Here is a 384-nt window from a genome sequence, read left to right as displayed (position 1 = left end):
AAATGTCATGAGATACAAAATAAGTCTCTAAAAGTTGTTTAAATACTAAACCAGTAGCCTAGGGTTACAAAATATAAGTGGACTATGATGGATGATGCAGAGATCCACTTCTGGGGCCCACTTGGTGTGCTGGGGCCCACTTGGTGTGTGCTGGGGCTAAGACTTTAAGCAATTCACGTGCAGAGGCTATTTGTGGAGTTGAACGCCAGTTTTTGTGCCAGTTTGGGCGTTCAACTCCATTTCTTGATCCTTTTCTAGCGCTGGACGCCAGATTTGGGCAGAAGGCTGGCGTTGAACGCCAGTTTACATCGTCAATTCTTGTGCAAAGTATGGACTATTATATATTTCTGGAAAGCCCTGGATGTCTACTTTCCAACGCAATTG

The sequence above is a fragment of the Arachis ipaensis genome, chromosome B06 (genome assembly GCF_000816755.2).
Source record: "Arachis ipaensis cultivar K30076 chromosome B06, Araip1.1, whole genome shotgun sequence".
NCBI classification, from domain to species: domain Eukaryota; kingdom Viridiplantae; phylum Streptophyta; class Magnoliopsida; order Fabales; family Fabaceae; genus Arachis; species Arachis ipaensis.
The sequence above is the reverse complement of the archived record's forward strand: the minus strand, read 5'-3'. Positions refer to the sequence as shown.